The sequence below is a fragment of the Thermobia domestica genome, chromosome 3, assembly GCF_964235325.1.
Source record: "Thermobia domestica chromosome 3, izTheDome1.hap1.1, whole genome shotgun sequence".
In the NCBI taxonomy this organism is placed as follows: Eukaryota; Metazoa; Arthropoda; class Insecta; order Zygentoma; family Lepismatidae; genus Thermobia; species Thermobia domestica.
In genome coordinates, this window is record NC_137456.1 from 324,374,687 (window position 1) to 324,397,725 (window position 23,039).

The 23,039-nt window shown below is 35.0% G+C and overlaps 1 protein-coding gene across 1 annotated transcript in view; it reads left to right on the plus strand.

Moving 5' to 3' along the window:
* Positions 1 to 1,156: 1,156 nt before the first annotated feature.
* The window catches only part of LOC145681184 (glycoprotein 3-alpha-L-fucosyltransferase A-like), a 129,605-nt gene continuing 107,722 nt past the window's right edge, over positions 1,157 to 23,039 (plus strand). Inside the window, exon 1 of the mRNA XM_081752666.1 lies at positions 1,157 to 1,318. The gene's annotated coding sequence lies outside the window, so the exon portion shown is untranslated. The remainder of the gene's footprint in view (positions 1,319 to 23,039) is intronic.

Genomic DNA, 23,039 nt, shown 5'->3' on the forward strand with positions numbered 1-23,039 from the left:
CAGTGCCTATGTAGCATACGGATAACGTATGCTCCGTACTGATTTCTATAGTAAGCAAGAGGATACCGTACAATATACCGCTGTCTAGAGAACGGATTTTTTTCTGTGTATAATAGTCACGACCATTAAAAGAAATGGTTTTCGCTTATATTATTAAGTCGTTGGTGAAATATATATTTTCAATAGTTTTATACTTTTTAAAATATATTTTTTTTAAAAATGTCGCTGCTCAAACTTTGCCGCCCTGGTCCTAGGCCCATGTGGCCCATGCCTAAATCCGACCCTGATGGTACCTACTATAATATGGTGTCTTTTACTTTTTGGAACATTTAAATCATATTTTTTTATACCTAGCAAAACAAGGAACTGTTTTATATTCAGCATACTAGCTATTATTTACCAAACTAAATGTTATGGTATAAATAATGATCATAGCATGAATTAGCTTCACGTCATAACATGTCATAGGTTCTTAAGAATAAAAAAGCAGAATCCCTAACACTCTCATATTCCAGCGTTAAAATTCGCACGTAGTGCTGATGAGCATTTGAATGTAAGAGATAATTACTTTTTTTTTTCTCAAAATTAACTTTGGTTCTGATCTGCCGTTATTATTCGCAGCGCCTCATTTAATTCATGGACTTGAGCAACACATTGCAAACCACGACTGAAGAAAGGCCACGAGCAAATTCTCTTATTGCTTTGATAATATAGCCTATGTGATGTGTTCGGTTTTCTTTTCTTTTTCTTTTCCTTTCTCTTTTCATTTCTTTTCTTTTCTTTCTAGAAAAAAGTTATGCCACTTTACTCTTTCACAAATAGAAACCAGAAAGGAGCTAATCAACGGGCGAATGCTATATGTTAGTTACGACTCTTCGCAGATGTTTTTAGACGCTTAATTTCAAATACGTCATTTGCAGACAGTTCATATCTCCATTCATACAGTATAAGGAATTCAGTTCTGAAAGTTTTATGGTTTGTTAGAGCAAGCTAAATAAACATGCATGGTGCTCATAATTCAAACAATTTTGCGAGTTAGGCCCCTACGTGCATTTACCAAAGATATAAGAAGCCGTTAGATAAGATAAAAATATTGCTGGAAGTTTATAAATAGCAATGGTGTTTCTCTGACAGTAGTCTTGATTGTAAAGTACAGTACATTGATTGTAGTCTTATCAAGCAAACATTTGTATAAAATAATTATCAGCTTCCATGAATCATTGCGTGAGAAACTTACAGGGACTTTGACGAAGAATCTTCACTTGTATTTCATGGTCATATAATTGAAGCGTTTAGTCCCTTGTTCTTAAATATTCTTGTAAGTATGACTATCATACAACAACAAGTTTATTAGAAATTGTTTAATTAAACTATATTTATTGTTTAATATAACTAAATATAGGGAACGATATGCGACTTTTTTCGTATTAGATGTATATTAGTTAGAATTAAGTTACCAATATGTCCATAAACCAAGAGACTTTTCTAGTAGATATTTATTTGATCGATTTGGAATAATACACGGAGATTGAGTATAGCCCGTTCTCCCCAGTGATTTTTAACGAATCATTGATTCTAACGATTGATATTAGTTCATAATGAATCGGAATCGCATGTTATAAAGATTTAAGATGTAAATCTTGTGGTAAGGAAACTTTAGTATAAGTAGTAGTAGTAGTAATAGTAGCGGTAGTAATAGTTGTAGTAGTAGTAGTAGTCTCGGTAGTAATAGTAGTAGTAGTAGCGGTAGTAATAGTAGTAGTAGTAGTGGTAATAGCAATAGTAGTAGTAGTAGGAACGGGTTAGAAGCCCCGCAGGTGTTGGTTGGGTTCTATTCTCGATATAAGTAGTAGTAGTAGTAGTAGTAGTAGTAGTAGTAGTAGTAGTAGTAGTAGTAGTAGTAGTGACTTCCAGTTCCGGTAACAAAGAACTGGGGGGAGCGGGCTATACACAAGCAATACAGGGTACACAAACAATATATCTTTAAACTTGTTTTAATTTAGTTTGTTTTCTGTATATAATATCTGTAACCCTAAATCAACACAATATAAATTACATTACGTGTTGAAGTAAGTTATATTATCTTAATACGATGTATTGAAAAATAATTTACGCAAGTGTCGAAGAGTTTGATTGTGCAATATACAAATTATAGCAATTTTGATCCTGCTTAATTACAATAACAGCCTTAATTAAACAGAGATTTCTTAGCCTCGTTTCCTTTGTTTTGAATTCCAATTGTATATATATATATATATATATATATAATAACTTAGTATTTTCATTGTCGTAATCACCATTCATAACTTTTTGGGCTTGTTTAATTAGTAACAAACTATACAATGTTCAATTTATCATTTAAATCAATATCTTACTCACATCACTGTGCTATTATTATAAACAATAACGTATCGTAATTCAATTACCATCATATTACATAAAAAAACGTATCACGATTTGTCCTTTTCTTCTTTTTCACTCATGTTACTATTTTAATTTGAATTTTTCCTTTTCACTTCTTTATTTACCTGGTATCTTCGACTAATAACAAAGTGTTATTATAATTACATAATCCATCTATCTACGATCATGCATACATGAATTTTGATTGTTCTATTCAGGGTTGTAAATAAGCGCACTCACTTGAGCTAGCTTACTAGAGCGAGCTTGTTTTTCGTGAGTTTTATCATGAGCTAACTCGTTTTGAAAATGTCATCGTTGAGTTGAGTTTAACTCGAAATATAGGTGAGTTTGAGCGTAAAACACGCTCAATTTTATGCTCAACACCGCATATTATTATTTTCACAATTTTGTTTAATTGTCAAATATTTATTCAATATGTATAAATAATATAAATATGAGTAAATTTTATTTTCTAAAATCCAGATTAAAATTTATTTACATATACGATCAACTTAAACTAATTTATAATGATCATAAGCTCTTAACAGAATTAATAGAAAAACAAATACTATCAAGATAAGACGAAATTAATGTAATCGTCCATTTGTACGTTTGCTGTTGTCCGATCTCCGAGAACAGACTTCAAATATTAATTTATCATTAAACATATGATGTAGGTTGGGGAGGTTAGCGCTAAAAATAGTTCGAGGTTTCTGAAAGTTCATCTATTTTAAGTGATTTTTGTTTAGTTGGCGGAATTGATCACATTTTTTTTAAAATATAAAAATTATCTTGGTATTTTAAAATATCAATCATTTTTTTGAATTTCTCCATGTAAATTTATTAGAATTTCCAATATTATTAGAATTTAAGATCACAGTGTAAGTAGTAGAACAAGATCTTTGATATTTGTCTTTTGTTTTGCTTCCGTTGTAAACTTAAAGATTTTAGCATCTTCTGGATTAAATTAGATTTTTTTTTACAAGAAATAAATTATGCGTTTATCGGATTTTCGTTTTTCACTTTCCAGGGATGATAGGAGAGGAAAATCTATGGCGAACATGAAAAAAATCTATAGCGATCGAAATTTTAATGGATTTACATTCATGCTCCCTACATACTGAAAATTGCTTTTTAAAATGTCCGTCAATCCGTTCGTTCATTTCAATGCGTGTACACTCATGTCCAAAATGATTGTCGCATATCTATAACTGTCTTCTTGTAAGAATATAATTTGATAATGATTTTGCAGGGTACTTTTAATACTGATACTATGAGTATAATCGGGAAATGTATATTTGTGGTAAATTTCATAGGAAAAGAATTATAAATACGAAAATTAGAATGAGTAAAACAAAATGTTGCTAAATGGACAAGAAAGTTTTATTTTAAGTATATTGTTCTTATTTACTGTTCTATTGACATAAAATTTCCACATACATGTCTTTGCCCATTATACGCATACTAACATTATAAGAAGTACCGGACGAATTCGTTATCAAGTTACATTCGTACAACAACATACTTATAGACAGGCGACAATAATTTTGGACATGAGTGTACATTTGCCTAGATGCCTTATTGTTTAACGCATCCACAACAAATTTGAAACTTAAGGTGGATCACTAGGTGTTCTCGGCGCTATGCTAAACGCTACTTGAATAGTGCGGCGTTGCCAGATAGTGTCGAGTGTTTACTGGTGCCAGATAATGACGGGAGCAATTATGGAATTCTGCTTGGATACGTACTGGAGAAATTAGTTTTCGATCCTTACCGCAATTCACAGCTAAGTTCCGCTTATCGAACAGCAACGCTAGAAACCAAGAATTTTCTTATTGTGACTAGCACAGTAAACGTACAAATTTGGCAACGACGCATTATGACGTTCTGCACAAGTTTCTTCTCAAAATCTATTTCCTTAAGTATAGATAAATAAACAAATAAAATGTGAAACATAACACAAAAAATGGTCAAATAATGTATCTGTTTCATAATGCGATAGTTACTTTAAAATGCTTTACACATACAAATTAACACTTCATAAAACTGAGCACTTCTAGTAAGATCTAACAGTAAGTGCCATCTTGTGTGCTCATTGTAAAACGAATCAAATATTTTCGTTTATTTGTTACCCTTTTCGATATCACAATAGACAACCACATGAATCAGTGTCTTGTGTTGTAGCTGAAACATAACTCTATCTAGGTGCATTTCGCCAGCCCCCCCACCTTGGAGTTTCGAAACAAAACCTATGCCAATCGTTTCTGCTACGTTTGTGCCGGAATGTACCGCAAAAATTTTCGTTTGTACCACTTAAGATACAAAGTTATAAGAGTTTTAAAGTGGGGGGGGGGGGCTGGGGAAACGACAGCCCCCCACCTTAAAATTTCGAAACAAAACCTATGCCAATCGTTTGTGCTACGTTTGTGCCGGAATGTACAGCAAAAATTTTCGTTTGTACCACTTAAGATACAAAGTTATAAGGGTTTTAAAGTGTGGGGGGGGGGGGGGGACTGGAGAAATGGCAGACTCCAACCTTGGAATTTCGAAACAAAACCTATGCCAATCGTTTGTGCTACGTTTGTGCCGGAATGTACAGCGAAAATTTTCGTTTGTACCACTTCCTGTACGAAATTATAAGTTTTAATGTGGGGGCTGGGGAAACGGCAGCCGCCAACCTTGGAATTTCGAAACAAAACCTATGCCAATCGTTTCTACTACGTTTGTGCCGGAATGTACAGCAAAAATTTTCGTTTGTACCACTTCCGGTACGAAGTTATAAGGGTTTTCAAGTGGGGGGGGGCTGGAGAAATGGCAGACTCCAACCTTGGAATTTCGAAACAAAACCTATGCCAATCGTTTGTGCTACGTTTGTGCCGGAATGTACCGCAAAAATTTTCATTTGTACCACTTCCGGTACGAAGTTATAAGAGTTTTAAAGCGGGAGCTGGGGAAACGGCAACCCCCTACCTTGGAATTTCGAAACAAAACCTATGCCAATCGTTTGTGCTGGAATGTACAGCAAAAATTTTCGTTTGTACCACTTCCGGTACGAAGTTATAAGAATTTTAAAGTGGGGGGTTGGGGAAACGGCAGCCCCCACCTAGGAATTTCAAAACAAAACCTATGGTAATCGTTTGTGCTACATTTGTGCCGGAATGTACCGCAAAAATTTTCGTTTGTACCACTTCCGGTACGAAGTTATAAGAGTTTTAAAGTGGGGTCTGGGGAAACGGCAGCCTCCAACCTTGGAATTTCAAAACAAAACCTATGCCAATCGTTTGTACTACGTTTGTACCGGAATGTACCGCAAAAATTTTCGTTTGTACCACTTCCAGTAGGAAGTTATAATAGTTTTAAACTGGGGGGCAAACTTCAGAAACATCAAATTCTATACAAATAGAGATAGAAACATATAGTTAACGGCAATCGTTAGTGCACTTAAAAGCACTAAGCACTAACGTTAGTGCTATCATATTTTGGGATTTATTCAAGATTTTTGGTGGGGGGCCAACTTCAGAAATATCAAATTCTATACAAATAGAGGTAGAAACATAGTGTTAACGGCAATTATTAGTGCATCATTAGTGCACTTAAACGTAGTAAGCACTATCGTTAGTGCTACCATATTTTGGAATTCATTCAAGATTTTCGGTGGGATGGGCAACTTCAGTAATTTCAAATTCTATACAAATAGAGATAGGAACATAGAGTTAACGGCAATCGTTAGTGCATCGTTAGTGCACTTAAAATACTAAACACTGACGTCAGTGCTACCATATTTTGGGATTTATTCAAGATTTTAGATGGGAGCCAACTTCAGAAATATCAAATTCTATACAAATAGAGGTAGAAACATGCAATTAAAGACATTCGTTATTGCATCGTTAGTGCACTTAAATACACTAAGCACTAAGGTTAGCATTACCATATTTTGGGATTTATTCAAGATTTTTGGTGGGACCAACTTCAGAAATATCAAAGTCCATACAAACATTTAGTGCTTTCTAGAAGCACTAACGATTCACTAATGAATGGCATTAATTTTTGTTAGTGCTTGAAGTTGACGCAAGTTCACCGTGCCCTCCAAAGATATTGTACCTGTAGCACCTACACTAATGAAGTACTAACGTTAGGGGTTGGTGCACTAAGAACCACTAACAATTGCACTAGAAGATATCATTAGCGCTTTTGAATATGGCGGAAATTTGATGCAATTAAAAATTCCCAATAAATGTCTTATAGGAGTTTCGTGACATGTAATTGTCCATAACTACACTAATATTGAAGGACAAACGAAACTGTTAGTGTTTTCTAGAAGCACTAACGATGCACTAACGATTGCACTAGAAGAGATCATTAGTACTCTTGAATTTGACGGAAATTTGATGCAATGAAAAATTTCCCATAAATTTATTATGTGTTCGTTACATGTAATTGGCCATAACTAAACTAATATTGAAGTTCTAACTAAACTGTTAGTGTTTTCCAGAAGCACTACCAATGCACTAACGAATGGCACTAAGTTCACTCTGGCCTCAAAAGGTATTTTAATTGTAGCACATTTACTAATGAAGCACTAACCTTAGGTGTAGATGCGCTAAGAAGCACTAACAATGCACTAACGATTGCTCTAGAAGAGATCATTAGTGATTTTGAATTTGGCGGGAATTTGATTTAATGAAAAATTTGCCTAAATTTCTTGTGAGTCTCGTGATGTATAATTGGCCATAACTACACTAATAGTGAAGCACTAAAGAAATTGTTAGTGCTTTATAGAAGCACTAACGAATTGCACTATTTTTTCCGTTAGTGCTTAAAGTGTCGGTGCGAAATTCACGCTGACTTCCCCATGTGTTTTTTTACTTATAACACCTACACTAATGAAGCACTAACGTTAAGTGTTTGTGCTCTAAGAAGCAATTTCGATAAACTAACAATTGCACTAACAGAGGTAATTAGTGGTTTTGAATGCGATGAGAATTTGATACAATGAATAATTCCCCATGTGTTTCTTATGGGAGTTTTGAGACTTATAATTGGCCATTTCTACACTAATGGTGAAACACTAACGAAACTACTTGTATCTTCTAGAAGTACTAACAATGCACTAACGTATAAAACTATTTTTTTCGTTAGTGCTTGTAGTGGGGGTTAAGTTCACGATAATTTTGAAAGTTTTCTTTTCTTGTAACATTAGTGCTTCCTAGTGCACCAACACCAAAGTTTCGTGCTTCATTAGTGTAGGTGCTACAAGTAAGAAACCTTTGTGGGCCAGCGTGAACTTGGTTCCCACTTCAAGCAGTAACGAAAAATAAGTCCATACGTTAATGTATCGTTAGCGCTTCTGCAAAACACTCATAGTTCCGTTAATGCTTAACTATTGATGTAGATATGGCCAATTATATGCCACAAAAATCGCATAAAAGATTCATGTGGAATTTTTCATTGCGTCAAATTTCCGCCAAAATCAAAAGCACTAATGATCTCTTCTACTGAAATCGTTAGTGCTTCTTAGTGCATTAACACCTAACTTAGTTCTTCATTAATGTAGGTCCTACAAGTAAAAAAAACCTTTGGAAGCTTTCATGAACTTGGCGCCCCACTTCAACCAATAACGAAAAAATTAGAGCCGTTTTCGTTAGTGCTTCACTATTAGTGTAGTTATGGCCAGTTACATTTCAGGAAACTCACATAAGAAATTTAAGGGGAGTTTTTCACTGTGTCAAATTTCTGCCAAATTAAAAAACACTAATGATCATTTCCAGTACAATCCTTAGTGCGTCGTTAGTGCTTCTTCGTGCACCAAGCCCTAACGTTAGTGCTTAATTAGTGTAGGTGCTACAAGTAAACTATCTTTGGTGGTCAGCGTGAATTTGCGCCCTCTTCAAGCACTAACAAAGTAATTAGTGCATTCGTTACTGATTCCTGAAAATACTGACACTTTGTATGGAATTTGATATTTCTGAAGTTGGCCCCCACCAAAAATTTTGAATAAATCTCAAAATGTGGTAACACTAACGTTAGTGCTTAGTGTATTTAAGTGCACTAATCACGCTCTAACGATTGCCGTTAACTCCATGTTTCTACCTCTATTTGTATAAAATTTGATATTTTTGAAGTTGGCTCCCCACCAAAGATCTTGAATAAATCCCAAAATATGGTAGCACTAACGTTAGTGTTTATTGCGTTTAAGTGCACTAACAATGCACTAACGATTGCCGTTAACCCCATATTTATACATCAATTGTATAGAATTTGATATTTCTGACGTTGACTATTAACCAAAAATCTTGAATAAATACCAAAATATTGTAGAACTGACATAAGTCCTTAGTGCGTTTAAGTACACTAAAGACGCACTAACGATTGCCGTTAACACCATGTTTCTACCTCTATTTGTATAGAATTTGATATTTCTGAAGTTGGCCCCTCCAACAAAAATCTTGAATAAATCTCAAAATATGGTAGCACTAACGTTAGTGCTTAGTGCGTTTAAGTGCACTGACGATGCACTTCCGATTACCGTCAACCCCATGTTTCTACCTCTATTTGTATAGAATTTGATATTTCTGAAGTTGGCCCCCCCACCGAAAATCTTGAATAAATCCCAAAATATGGTAGCACTTATGGTAGTGCTTAGTGTGTTTAAGTGCACTAACGATGCACTAACGATGCGCTAAGTTTTGTGAAAATCTGTTTGCATAAAGATGGGTGGGGGGCTAACTTCATATGAAGTTGGTCCCCCACCAAAATCTTCAATATCTCGTAAACCCTGATAGCACTAACGTTAGTTCTAAATGCACTAACGTGCACTAACGATGAATTAACGATATGCAACTTTTGGTGTAATTTGGGAGAGGTGGGGGGCCAACTTCAGGCACGTAATTTTTTTTTGCGGTACATTCCGGTAAAAATGTTGTTAAATGATTTGCATAGGTCTCGTTTCGCAATTCCGAGGGGGTATGAAAACGGCAGACCCGTAGTTTGAAACTCTCGTATCTTTGTACCGGAAGTGGTGCAGAAAAGAGTTTAGCGATACGTTCCTGTTCAAAAGTAGTGCAAACAGTGGGCATAGGTTTCATTTCGAAATTCCTCGGTACGGGGCTGCCGTTTCCACAGCCCCTCTTGAAAACACATATAACTTCGTACCGGAAGTGTTACAAACGAAATTTTTTGCGGAACATTCCGGCACAAACATAGCACAAACGATTGGCATAGGTTTTGTTTCGAAATTCCAAGGTTGGCGGCTGCCGTTTCTCCAGCCCCCCCACTTTAAAACCTTTATAACTTCGTACCGGAAGTGGTACAAACGAAAATTTTTGCTGTACATTCCGGCACAAACGTAGCACAAACGATTTGCATAGGTTTTGTTTTGAAATTCCTAGGTGGGGGCTGCCGTTTCCTCAGCCCCCTACTTTAAGACCCTTAGAACTTCGTACCGGAAGTGGTACAAACGAAAATTTTTGTGGTACATTCCAGCACAAACGTAGCACAAACGATTGGCATAGGTTTTGTTTGGAAATTCCAAGATGGGGGGGGGGGGCTGGCGAAATGCACCTACTCTATCTTACAGCACAATATTTATAATATGTAACGTTACATTGCGCAGTAGTTAAGGGAACAAGGTAAAATATGTACTGACTTCTGGGTGGTGATCCACCTCAAACTTTTTAATAAGATTTTCCAGAAGTGTCTTTATAATTTTCTTCGTATCCCCAAAAGTAATGGTAGTTTACTGAAGGATGTGAATAAAAAATTGGGAGTTTTTCAAAAACGATTTTGGCTGTAACGATTTTGGTTATATTTCATACATGAATATTTCATTAACAATCTTATACTGTGGTATAAGCCATTTTTCTAAAAAAAAAAAAAAAAAAAAAAAAGTCAAGAAGCAATAGTCGCTTTTCATATAATTTTCTCAAAAATGATTGTTAAGGTTACTTTTCCATCCCCTTCCCCTTTCCTTCTAGAAGTATTTTGCTTTTCCGCCACCAGATGCTCAGTTTTTCAGCTAGCTATCATTACTAGTGCCTCTAGTGGGAATAACTGAAAGATCATACCGGTCAGTATGAATGCGTCCAGGAAATCCCCTGACTGAAGTATCCACACTTGAAGTGGGCGGAGAAGAAGAATCCAACAGCTTATTCTTTTTTTCGTGCACCTGCAGTCTGTTTACAAGCCGTGATGCAGGACAAAACCTCAACCATTGATGGGTAATCTTTTCTTTCTACAGGCAGGAATAGATTTTTTGAAAGAAAAGGAATTTTGTTTGTGGATCGCCATCTACCGTGTTAGGAGCAAACTACTTGTACGTTAAAAATAACCTTAAGCGATTTTGCTTATTTTTTTTATGGTCTACAATATTATTAGAATTTAACGAAAACGAAATGTCCAAAGATGAGAAATATCTCAATCGACATATCTTTTTGAGTTGAACAAAATATGTATGAATGGAAAACTCATGAGTAGTTTCAGAAAAAAAAAAAATCTAAAAAATCACTCAATTTGTAAAACTAAAAACTAACGCTGTACGAGAGCCATTCTATTTCTTGAAGTAAAACTGATACTGAGTGATATTCTCATTATGCTCTTTGCTATGATACTAAGAAGACAACAGCACTGTGTGGTTAATGAGCTATAGCATGAAATCATCATAAAATCTGAAATTTTAATTTCTTTTGTCGAAATACAAAACATACACAGTCGATAGGTAACAATGAGTGAACGGGATAACATGAGGGTAAATTCTAATGTGTAGTTTTCGAGAAAAAAAGAAAAAGCAACTTTTGTAGCGCTAAAAAGTATCATTCGTTTCCAATAATAACACTGGTCGACAGTGAAAAATTTTTCTGCATGAAAGCAAGTGTTCCTTATAGTTTTCGAGCTGCTGAAAACGAATGTGATCTTAATTTTGGCTCTGCACCCTCAGATTTTGAAATAATGTCAATTATAGTAGATTTTGGTTAAAATTTTAAGGAAATCACAGAACTGTAGGTTTGAAGCCTCTCTACTCCTTTCCTAACTATCCCAGAATAACAAATAATACCTCGTTGGAAAGGGCATGAAACACACATTCCAACGGTAAGCATTTGTTACTCATCACGCTCAATGTGTAGAAGAAGAAGAAGAAAAATATTGAAAAAACTGGGAAAAACGGGTTTTTTTGAAGAGTTGTAGAGACGTTTGCAACACTGACAGTCACGGTACGCAAACATAAGCTTAGTAACTCATATCCCATACATTCAGGTGTGTTATATTAAAAGCTCAAAGAGATATCTCAAACACAAGGGGAGTAAAACAGTCTGAAAGTAATTTTAAACGGAGGGAAAATTTAATATTTAGAGAAATTGAAAAAAGTTTGCAACACTTACACTTGCGATACTCACATATAAGCTCAGTAACGAACACCTAATACATTCAGGTAAAATACTCACAGATGCTACCACAACAGAAGTTCAGAAATTCTGACCATGTATGTAAATTGTCAACGATTGTTTTGAAAAATTTCAACTTTTTTTTTATGGCAAAAAGAAACATGGTCAGAATTTCTTGAATTATATCCAATATTCCAATTTGTGAGAAAAAGGTGGCCTTTTGAAGCCTGGCAACATTGTATTTTTCTTCCCTCCCAGTCACCATTCTACTGTTGCTCAGTTGTCTGGAGGTTTGAGCGTGGGGCAGGGAGTTTGTACACGTCTTCCTATCGTGTAAGTGTTTTTGTGACTGTCACAATGCCTCGAGATTGTGTTACCCACTCAGATAATTTTTGTTATGCCTGTGGAGAATACATAGTTAAGGCTAAGAGGGGAAAATTAATACTTTTGGCTAAGAAGGCTTACGAACTATATACTTCGACAGCAAAATTGATGAAGATAGGCAGTGGGTACTTAGTACAATATGTAATAAGTGTGCTTGGCATTTCGGTCGTGGTTGAATAACAAACGTCAAGGTAAAATGTCATTTGGTGTTCCGAAGATATGGCGTGAGCCGCCAATCATGGAAGTGACTGCTACTTTTGTGCTGTATACACTCAAGGCATGAAAGGGAAGGGAAAAAAATCCTGACAATATTTCGATTGCAATAAGACCTGTCAAACACAGTGATAATGTTCCAATTCCTGTACCTCCAGCAACATGGTCTCTGGAAGAGGAGAAAACAAACGTAGCTTCTTCAGAATCGGAGAGCTCAGAGTCAGATTTTGAATTTGAAGAAAGAAACAACACACATTTTGTAACACAAAGTGATTTAAATGACCTTGTTCGAGATTTGAAACTAACCTAGTGGCAGGCTGAAATTCTTGGATCCAGACATAAACAATGGAATTTACTTGACATAAGTGCCACCGTTTGTTCATACAGGAAACGACATGCACCATTCAGAGTTTTTTTCAACAGGAAGATACACTTTGTTTTTGTTCTGATGTCAATGGTTTGTTTGCTACTCTTGGTACGACACATGTGACATGGGAGTGGAGACTTTTTATAGACTCCTCAAAGAGCAGTCTTAAGGCAGTTTTAATACATAATGCCAATATCCTCCCAACTGTACCAATTGCTTATGACACAGAGGTGAAAGAAACGTATGACACAGTGAAACTTATATTAGAAAAAGTTCAGTACAATGTTCTTATATAGCTCATGGTTGCCGATTTCAAAGTTATAGCATACTTACAGGACTACAGAATGGATACACAAAACATTGCTGTTTCTTATGCGAATGGGACTCGAGCCCGAGATAGTCACTACCAGAGGAAAGAATGACCACGACGCAGTACAATGCAAGTAGGTGTTAAGAATGTTGCAACTCCTCTCTAGTTAAATCTGAAGACATATATCTCCCTCCACTCCATATAAAACTTGGCCTATGAAATCTTTTGTGGTTGGAATGGACAAAAGTGGACCTGGATTTTAGTATTTGACACTAAATTGCCGAATCTCAGCGCTAACAAAGTGAAGGCTGGTGTGTTTGTTGACACCCAGATAAGAGATCTAATGCGGGACGTCAACTTTCATGCGGCGCTCAGCCCTCTTGCAGTGCTGCAGTGTTGGGTATCATTCAAGAGTTTGTGTTCCGGTTTCTTAGGCAAGACAAAGGATGAGAACTACATAAACACTCGTGGACAACTTTTTGAATAATTACGGAAAGCATGCATATAACATGTCGCTGAAAATTCACTTTCTACATAGTCATCTAGGCTTCTTTCCACCGAAGTCTAAATGACTGTGCGACGTAAGTGATAAGCATGGCGAAAAGTTTCACCAAACAATAGCAGCAATGGAAAGACGTTACCAAAGTGGATGGAAACCGAATATGTTTGCGGACTATTGTTGGGGATTGGTTAGGGACACCGAAGACACCCACACGAAGAAGGTCAAACGCAAAACAATGTACTAAATGAATCATATGTAGTGTTCTTTGGTCACATATATATTTCTGTATCACAATGTGAATATTCGTATTGTATCCTCGTCGCCAAAAGTGCCTTTACATCGCTGTGACGGGTATGTGATCGCGCAGTACTGCAAGGAAGGGATGGTTGCATAAGAAATTGTGATTAATTTTGAAGAGTTTTTATTTTGACTAGGGAATTAACATAGGTGAAGGGAGAAAAGACACAGATTTGAAGCATCAGTGCACTGTTATTGAGGCATCAGTGCACGAAAAGATTCGTATTCTCAGTTTTTCTATTTATTATTTTATATGTTAAGTTAAACACCACAATATGTATCACTGATATCGCAGATCGTATTATTTTTAAAATCGTGTTTGTAACCTATTGTCAAAACATTCATCTCCAGACATGATGTAGAGAGAAGAGAAAGAGATACGACATCTGTAATATATGTATATGTGATTCACTAAGTAACTGTAGAAATTAGTTAAAGGACACATAAGAGAGCGAAAAGCAGGTCTAGAAGTCTGAACTTTTTAAAAACGTCCTAGATAGGTGAAAATATAGTTAAAAATTGCGAAAGGTATCATGTAATTTACCTTTCTTTTCTAGTATACTTTTTCTTTCACATCCAAACATCTCTATTCAGAATTACGAGATAAAGGTGAGGAGAGAAACATTTTCATTTCAAGAATTATATCAGGAAAAAAAAATCTTTTGACTTAGACTAGTTTCGAACTCGCAACCCTTGAATCCATAGCTCAGCGCTATACCGATTGAGCTAACAACTTCTGCAGGAAAAACCTGATTTCTACAACTACCGGTTGCTGAATGGTATGTATTAACCAAGTTGGCCGAGATAATTGCTTCACATAGCTATTGCAATGATAATAATAATAATAATAATAATATAAAGCAGAAGAACAGAATTTAAAAAGTCGCATATGTTAAAAGTTTGACGTGCAGAGTAAGTCCTAATATGAGATTTTATTAATTATATATAATCAATGTAAGCGTGGTTTATTCGTGCATGCTACTCAAACTGCGCAACTCACTACCGTAGTCCCATAAGGGTTGTACGCGCATGGTACCGTAGCCTTGCGTCCTCCAATCGTGAAGAATGTTTCGGTTTGAACCTATGCGTGTCCTAAGAGGAAGGAGGAGATTCAAAGAAAGAAAAGTGGTTTAGAAATTATGCAAACGTAGAATATCTCACCAGGTGAGGTGATATAGAGTTCAGCGTGTCTTTCAGCTACTACTCTATACAAGACGTGCATTTACGACTTAACGTGAAACCCGAACCACACGACTCCTGACGAGAATCGAAACCCGTATCACCTCTAATTCTATTATGGGAGACACAGGAACATGTAAAAATAATCGAAAATGAACTATATTAATGTTAAATCCATAGCTTTTGAGTACCAAATTTCTCAAAATTAAATCCCCACGTTAAGCGGGTTTGCATATCCAGGCTCCTAACTATGAAAACATTTACGATCACTCTAACCCCAATCATTTCACAGATTCAACCTGTTGTATATAAGTTATTAGGACGTAAAATTGAACATAATTTATACGAAAAAGACTTTTATGCATTGCAAGACCTGTAACTGCCAAATATTCACCACAAACTTATAGTCGTATCGACATAAACAAAAAGAAGTGTGAAGCAGGAAACTACTTTACCCAAAAGTCGAAAGAGACGCACTGAAGACATAGGAACGGGTCGAGCGGTTTGGGTCATTCTTCTTTCAATTACAAGTTTATGTGTTCAAACCGTGAAGTGTGTATTCGTTTTTTTTTCTTTTTTTTAAAGTGTGTTCCTATTTTCATGAGAGAACTGAGAACATTTCTTTAAATAAATCTTTGGCAACTACTTTTCTCTCAAATTCCATTAGAAGGGAACATTATATGAATTGCAAATCTCAAATCCACAGCTGAGAACAAAATATTATGTTCAATATTTCATTATTATCCTTTGATTTGTAGAGCTCCTCCGTGGCTAAGCGGTTAGCGTACGCGCCTTTGGCGTGGGAGACCCGGGTTCGATTCCCGGCGGGAGCTCATGTGGTTCGGATTCCACGTTAATCAGTAGGTCCACGTCTCATATAGCCTCGCTGCTGAAAGGGACGCTAAACTAAAATCAACTCAACTCAACCTTTGATTTGTAATGAAAAACTAACTATAAGCATTGACGATTTCAGAAGATTCTCCCCCGGTAATGGTCAATATATGAATGAGAGAAAACTGATAAAACATTATTAGTCCACTTTGAGCATGAACGAAGATAACTTATGGCCACGAAGGGGGAAATTTATGTCGACAGAGTCTCAAATTCTCCCACAGGTCATGCCCTGAAATCATCACTGTTTGAAAGGTTTCCTTAACAAATAGAATATTACATTTATTTCTCGTTCTACGTTTTGAAATGGAAAAATCATAATTTTAAAGTGAATTATAATACGATAAACATAAAGATTTATAGAACTAATGAAGTAAATATTCTTGTGTAAGTTATCGATTTCTAATCAGATTAAAACTCGAATATTCGTTTGCATCGCACTTTAAAGTAACTCCTCTCTATATATAATTCTTACTGGAAAGTATGTTTAACTCCAATTACTTAATCAATATTTTTAATAATATATTTTTATTGTAATACTTTTACTATTCAATGTTGTATACACTACATTTCCCAAAGCAAAACCTCGCAAATGTATAGTGGACTAGTGAATATTATCAAATAAATTATCATTTTGTTTACGTACATACTGCATTGCCTCATTTGAAACTTCGTACTTTAAATAATAATAATAATAATAATAATAATAATAATAATAATAATAATAATAATAATAATAATAATAATAATAATAATATTTAATAATAATAATAATAATAATAATAATAATAATAATAATAATAATAATAAAATCATAGCCATACCTTTATCAGAATTTCAGGCTTAGTCAATAAATGAATACAACGTGGTCTCTATTCGAAGTTATATTTAATCGAAACCGATAGGAATACAGAGAGAAACTTCGAGAACAAGTAAAAGAAAAATGTTACTTTGGTGGGATTGGAAGTAACTTTTACAGTGCCCGAGAATTATCCTGGCAGTGACGTAGACTTCGTTCTTGTTCAAATGCTATCCCACTGGTTAAAGCAGACGCTTCGTTCAATTTAACGTCCAATCCCAGGAAAGAGAAAATGCGCGAACAGAAATACCAACTTAAAAGCACACTCCGTTCTCTATAACAGGAAAGCGAAAGGAAATGAACCGAAATGGGAGATTCGTTTTTGATAAATATACTTCTCATCTTTGTATAACGATAACTGGAGTTCGAGGAGACATAAATGCTACATTTTTTGCTATTATATTTATATAATTTTCATGAAGAACATGGTTATTTTATATTTGAATTTTATATTATAAGTATGTAGAAAATAATTTTAAATGATAGCCATTTATATTTATTCTGTTCTAATAATACTCAGATTTCAACATGCTACAAACTTTCGTTCTATTGAAGATAGACACAAACATGCTGTGGACGAAATGAGAAGGGGGAGTTTACCTATCACGGTTCTTGAGTTAGAGGATGATATATGAATGTGTTTCCTGGTCGCGGAAACAGAGCGTGGGGGTTAGTGAGTGTAGCTTCGAAAAGTATAACATTTACCAATAGGACATAAGAACAGCATTCCAGGAAAAACACACAAACAAATTAAAAAACAAAAGCGAAATGAAATGAACTGAAAAGCGCGTGTTTTCTTTGTGTAGGTCTGTACAGTCTATGCTGACTGGTGAAAGTTGTCAATCCTTTGTTTTATTCTCGTTCTCGAAATTTAGTGTATAATGGGTGTTAGTACCTTAAAGAAAGGCAAGCCGTTGCATTGTGATGCAGGAGACATTGTTTTTAATGTTTACAACTTTTCTTGCAGCAAACAATAATAAATCTGACAGTGTTCATGAAACCTCTCGTAACACCCTGTAAAGCAAGGCCAAATATACAGAAAAGACAAATAAATGTATATTCTTTCGATGAAGTAGTAGTTCGTAGAACAATTCACAATCTCTATGCTGAAGACATTGTCGCCACCTTAAATAAATTATTGTGCGAACTTAAGAAAAGCATTGACTTCAAAGGTTTTGAGTGGGCATTACAACAAATACTGCGCATGTTGGGATTTAGGTTTTTTTTTTTTTAAAAAAAATCTATTGGAAATAGAAAACTGCTTTTTAAAAGGAAAGATATTGTTGTTTGACGACATAAATATAGGATCTAATCTTATTTTTTCTTTCTTTGTCGTAACAATGCACATATATATGCTAGCATTATTCAAATACATTGTTATCTAAATTCTCTCTAGTTCGCTACCAGCATTATTTTAAACTGTAGTTACGACGTGGCGAGCGAAGCGTACCATCTAAGCACTATTTGTGAATAGCGTAAGTTGGTAGCCTTGCAACTGAGAGCGTTGACGTCACTGCCAAGATAGTTCTCGCCGACTGTAGGAGTTCTTTACAATTTACAAACAAATGCCTTAGACAGTTTTTTTTTCTTTTCTTTAAGTTAACTTATTCACCGAACGTATCTGAGTAACTTGTCTCTATTTTCTACTCGGTTATATATGTTTTAGAATCATTTCCGTTACTCTTGAACGACAGGAACACGAATACAAAAACATCTAAGAGAATTAAAATTCCAAACTCCCCCACCGGGAATCGAATCCGGGACCCTATACACCTAAGGCACACGTGCTAGCCACTAGACCAGCGGGGAAAGCAAGTGAAATGCATTTTGTAGTATCTGAAGTTTACACCTATTTCATCCTGCTGTAATAATGTTTACCGTAGGTTCTCTTACGTATTCGTCTGTAAATATTATATAAATTATCAGAATTATTCATGATCTTTCATGGAAATTCACTGGTGCATGCGCAGTAGAAACAGAAGAATGCAGTTTACTGATATTAGTCAGAATGCAAATTTCTAACAGGCTATCAGAATTCCTTATTGGAAAGTAGTGGTTCCCAACCTGGGGACGCGCAGCTTCCTCCTGAGTAAGCATGAAGTGGGAGTAAGGGGGCGAAAGCTACTGGCAGAAATGAATTGTGAAATAAATTATTATTATTATTATTATTATTATTATTATTATTATTATTATTATTATTATTATTGTTATTATTATTCATACCACTAAATCAATTTCTTCACTGCTTTCTCGTCGCAGCCCAAAACCCAAGCGATCTGAATGAGAGTTTGTTCCACTTTTACTCGACTATAATTTCTCCTCGCAGACTAACAGATAGTTCTCTACAGCCTTTAGAGCTAGGCATTTTGACAACTTGTAGAAATTTGCATTGCGATTCGTATTAGCAATGACAGTAAAGTGGATCTTTCTGTTTCTTCTGTGCATAATCAGCATCATTATATCAGAAGTATTCCGCCATTACCAGCGGTCACTTACCGTAGCTGAGAAGCTGCCATGATCCACAATCTTCTGTTAACCTCTCCATCTTCACATACGATTTTTCTGTTTTGATATCGCCAATAGCCTAATTATGTTTCTATATAGTCTAATTCGTCCCCTCCATCTCCAGCACATCCCTCATGATACAGCTCCTTCCTAACCAATATTCCAACCAGTTTCCCTTCCTCTTCTTAATAATATTTTTTTCCTTCAATTTCCAACCATCTCATTCGCTTTTCCTCTCGACCCAGCTATTTCTCTCCATTCTTCTCCACGCACATATTTCGAAAGCCTCCAATTGTTTCTCATCATTTCTGCGTAATGTCAATGTTTCTGTCCTATAAACACAGTAAAATACAGTACACGAAGCATTTTATGAGTCTTTTCTTTTCAACTCTAAGGCCCCACAAAATAGTATTTTCTTCATCCTAAAGGCTTCTTTCACCATTTCTATCCTTGCTTTTATTTCACGTTCGCATGTCATATCACTAATAATACTATTCAGACATCAAAAACTAGTCACCTGTTTTTTTCCCCGCTCCTACTTCTATATTTGACACCGATCGCTTCGTTCCTATCACTATGGATTTTGTCTTTCTAACATTTATTTTCATTCCATATTCTTCAGAAGCCTTTGTCAAGTTTTCTACATCTTATTAATTTTCTTTGTAGATTCTGCAACAACTATCATATCAAACCCAAACCGTATACACCTCATCATTCTATCTCCTACCGAAATTCCATCTTCATTATGAAAACTCATTTTTTGCTATCTCTTCTACATAGCTATTAAATAATGTTGGCGAAATATATAATATCTGTTGAACTCACCTTTCAATTACACTGCCTGTCTATTGTGCATGCGCCAGTGAATTTCCATGGAAGACCATGAATAATTCTGATAATTTATATAATATTTACGGACGAATACGTAAGAGAACCTATATGAATAACATATATCATTCCTCAAAGTAACGAATACGGTAAACATTATTACAGCAGGATGAAATAGGTGTAAATTTCAGATACTACAAAATGCATTTCACTAGCTTTCACCGCTGGTCTAGTGGCTAGCACGTGTGCTTTAGGTGTATGGGGTCCCGGGTTCGATTCCCGGTGGGGGAGTTTGGAATTTTAATTCTCTTAGATGTTTTTGTATTCGTGTTCCTGTCGTTCAAGATTAACAGAAATGATTATAAAACGTATATATCCGACCAGAAAATCGAGACAAGTTACTCAGATACATTCGGTGAATCAGTTAACTTAAAGAAAAGAAACAAAGTGATTAAGGCTTTTGTCTCTAAATTGAAAGGAACTCTTAAAGGTTAGTTCCAGTCCCACCAAGGTAACATTTTTCTTTTATCTGTTCTCGAAGTTTCTCTCTGTATTTCTAGCGGTTTCGATTAAATAGAACTTCGAATAGAGACCACGTTGAATTCATTTATTGACTAAGCCTGAAATTCTGATAAAGGCATGGTTATGATTTTATTATTATTATTATTATTATTATTATTATTATTATTATTATTATTATTATTATTATTATTATTATTATTATTTAAAATACGAAGTTGCAAATGAGGCGATGAAGTATTTACGTAAACAAAATGATAATTTATTTGATAATATTCACTAGTCCACTATACATTTGCGAGGTTTTGCTTTGGGAAATGTAGTGTATACAACATTGAATAGTAAAAGTATTACAATAAAAATATATTATTAAAAATATTGATTAAGTAATTGGAGTTAAACATACTTTCCAGTAAGAATTATATATAGAGAGGAGTTACTTTAAAGTGCGATGCAAACGAATATTCGAGTTTTAATCTGATTAGAAATCGATAACTTACACAAGAATATTTACTTCATTAGTTCTATAAATCTTTATGTTTATCGTATTATAATTCACTTTAAAATTATGATTTTTCCATTTCAAAACGTAGAACGAGAAATAAATGTAATATTCTATTTGTTAAGGAAACCTTTCAAACAGTGATGATTTCAGGGCATGACCTGTGGGAGAATTTGAGACTCTGTCGACATAAATTTCCCCCTTCGTGGCCATAAGTTATCTTCGTTCATGCTCAAAGTGGACTAATAATGTTTTATCAGTTTTCTCTCATTCATATATTGACCATTACCGGGGGAGAATCTGAAATCGTCAATGCTTATAGTTAGTTTTTCATTACAAATCAAAGGATAATAATGAAATATTGAACATAATATTTTGTTCTCAGCTGTGGATTTGAGATTTGCAATTCATATAATGTTCCCTTCTAATGGAATTTGAGAGAAAAGTAGTTGCCAAAGATTTATTTAAAGAAATGTTCTCAGTTCTCTCATGAAAATAGGAACACACTTTAAAAAAAGAAAAAAAAACGAATACACACTTCACGGTTTGAACACATAAACTTGTAATTGAAAGAAGAATGACCCAAACCGCTCGACCCGTTCCTATGTCTTCAGTGCGTCTCTTTCGACTTTTGGGTAAAGTAGTTTCCTGCTTCACACTTCTTTTTGTTTATGTCGATACGACTATAAGTTTGTGGTGAATATTTGGCAGTTACAGGTCTTGCAATGCATAAAAGTCTTTTTCGTATAAATTATGTTCAATTTTACGTCCTAATAACTTATATACAACAGGTTGAATCTGTGAAATGATTGGGGTTAGAGTGATCGTAAATGTTTTCATAGTTTGGAGCCTGGATATGCAAACCCGCTTAACGTGGGGATTTAATTTTGAGAAATTTGGTACTCAAAAGCTATGGATTTAACATTAATATAGTTCATTTTCGATTATTTTTACATGTTCCTGTGTCTCCCATAATAGAATTAGAGGTGATACGGGTTTCGATTCTCGTCAGGAGTCGTGTGGTTCGGGTTTCACGTTAAGTCGTAGATGCACGTCTTGTATAGAGTAGTAGCTGAAAGACACGCTGAACTCTATATCACCTCACCTGGTGAGATATTCTACGTTTGCATAATTTCTAAACCACTTTTCTTTCTTTGAATCTCCTCCTTCCTCTTAGGACACGCATAGGTTCAAACCGAAACATTCTTCACGGTTGGAGGACGCAAGGCTACGGTACCATGCGCGTACAACCCTTATGGGACTACGGTAGTGAGTTGCGCAGTTTGAGTAGCATGCACGAATAAACCACGCTTACATTGATTATATATAATTAATAAAATCTCATATTAGGACTTACTCTGCACGTCAAACTTTTAACATATGCGACTTTTTAAATTCTGTTCTTCTGCTTTATATTATTATTATTATTATTATTATTATTATTATTATTATTATTATTATTATTATTATTTTTATTTTTATTATTATTATTATTATTATTATTGCAATAGCTATGTGAAGCAATTATCTCGGCCAACTTGGTTAATACATACCATTCAGCAACCGGTAGTTGTAGAAATCAGGTTTTTCCTGCAGAAATTGTTAGCTCAATCGGTATAGCGCTGAGCTATGGATTCAAGGGTTGCGAGTTCGAAACTAGTCTAAGTCAAAAGATTTTTTTTCCTGATATAATTCTTGAAATGAAAATGTTTCTCTCCTCACCTTTATCTCGTAATTCTGAATAGAGATGTTTGGATGTGAAAGAAAAAGTATACTAGAAAAGAAAGGTAAATTACATGATACCTTTCGCAATTTTTAACTATATTTTCACCTATCTAGGACGTTTTTAAAAAGTTCAGACTTCTAGACCTGCTTTTCGCTCTCTTATGTGTCCTTTAACTAA